At 43.6% G+C, this 1,747-nt stretch overlaps 1 non-coding gene across 1 annotated transcript; it reads left to right on the top strand.

Moving 5' to 3' along the window:
* Positions 1–1,217: 1,217 nt before the first annotated feature.
* On the top strand, positions 1,218–1,343 carry LOC115063246. The gene has a single exon (XR_003843120.1). It is a non-coding gene; the product is annotated as a U6atac minor spliceosomal RNA (small nuclear RNA).
* Positions 1,344–1,747: the final 404 nt, after the last annotated feature.

Here is a 1,747-nt window from a genome sequence, read left to right as displayed (position 1 = left end):
CTGAGCAGCGTTTTCTGTATGCCCTTCAGGACCAATTTTAAATGTCATGTGATGACAGAGGACCCCTTTACTTCTCAAGGCCTGTTCTTTATTTTGAGCAGATAAAGGAATAATACAGATAAAGGCGAAAAGACTTTAGACAAAGCTTAAGACGTGAGTGACTCAGCACTTTAATACTTGAGACACTTAAAAGAAAATGGATTAATTAAAGCATAACATCCTGCCTCGCACAGAATCCTTCATTTACATCTTCCAGACACTTCACTGAAATTGTGACCTTTGTGGCACTTTCGTGTCCAGTAAAGGTGCTCTTTTTGAATGGGAAAGAATTCTTTCCCAGATGCCCTTAAATAATAGCACTGATGACATTATTCTGAGCCCATTGATGCTCCAGGCAGGAGCCTGCTCTACTTTCTGTGCTGTACCAAGACACCCTGACTCAAAAGCAAAGTTGAAAGAGGAAAGGAAAGGGCTTCCTTGGCTCAGTACTCTGACAGCCCATTAGTGCAGGGAGATCAACTCAGCTTGTCAGATCACAGCCACAGTCAAGAGCATCAATACATGCTTGCTCCCTGCCTCGTGATCAGTTACCATTTCTCTATTCTTGCGCAGTTCAGGGCCCAGGAAAGATACTGCAATTTAGGATGGGTCTTTCCACATCAATTAACAATCAAGACAATTCCACAGACATGCCTACAGGCCAACCTGAATCTAATTTTCCAACAGGACTGTCTTCCCAGGTGATATAGGTTGTATGAAACTGACAGTTAAAAGTGACTGACTCGGGGCCACACTGTGAACCTATAAGCAGGAAAGCTCATGTTTTCCAGCGCTTCCTGCTTCAACAGAGTGCTAGGAAACGGCCTTAGCATCAGTGTCTAGTACCCAAAAGAGAATTCTGAGAAGTGGGCTTTAGCACACTGAGGGCCTAAAAAAAATGGATTTGGCCATTGTGTGAAAGATGATTACTGCTGGGTGTGGTGGTGCACACCTTTAATCCCAGCACTTGGGAGGCAGAGGCAGGCTGATCTCTGAGTTTGAGGCCAGCCTGGTCTACAGAGTGAATTCCAGGACAGCCAGGGCTACACAGAGAAACCCTGTCTCGAAAAAAAACAAAAGAAAACAAAAAAAACCAAACAGAAAACAAGAAAGAAAGAAAGAAAGAAAGAAAGAAAGAAAGAAAGAAAGAAAGAAAGAAAGAAAGAAAGAAAGAAAGAAAGAAAGAAAGAAAGAAAGATGATTAGCATTCGCATTGATGAAGACAGAAGAGGTCCCCAGGCCTAACAGCACACATAAAGTAAGGCATCTCTACCTACTTTGTACCATCCCATCAACATGTTTCAGCTGGCTTCTGTGTCTCTTACTCAAGGCTTCTTTTCAGGATTCTTCCAGCCCTCTGTACCTGTACCTTCAGGCTCCTCTCTCAGATGCTAATTTATTCTGATAATCCTGGTGTGCCACATTGTGCTCCAAGCAACATAACTGTTGAGAAGGCTAAACCAATTTCAGACCAGGCAACACTCTCCTTCCCAGTGCACCTCAAACCAATGAGGTGTCATGGAGACTGGAGAAAGGCCACCCCAGTTCTCATGATCATCCTGGGCCAGCTCTCTTGTTCTTATCAATTAGTTCCCAGAAAAGATGGCTTACCCACCTAGTCTCTGCTGTGTCTACACGTTATAGAGAAACAGGTAGGTTAGACAAGACTCAGTGCCATTTCTTGGTTCAAGTGTCTATAGCATCCTAG

Source organism: Mus pahari, chromosome X, assembly GCF_900095145.1.
Source record: "Mus pahari chromosome X, PAHARI_EIJ_v1.1, whole genome shotgun sequence".
In the NCBI taxonomy this organism is placed as follows: domain Eukaryota; kingdom Metazoa; phylum Chordata; class Mammalia; order Rodentia; family Muridae; genus Mus; species Mus pahari.
The sequence above is the reverse complement of the archived record's forward strand: the minus strand, read 5'-3'. Positions and strand labels throughout refer to the sequence as shown.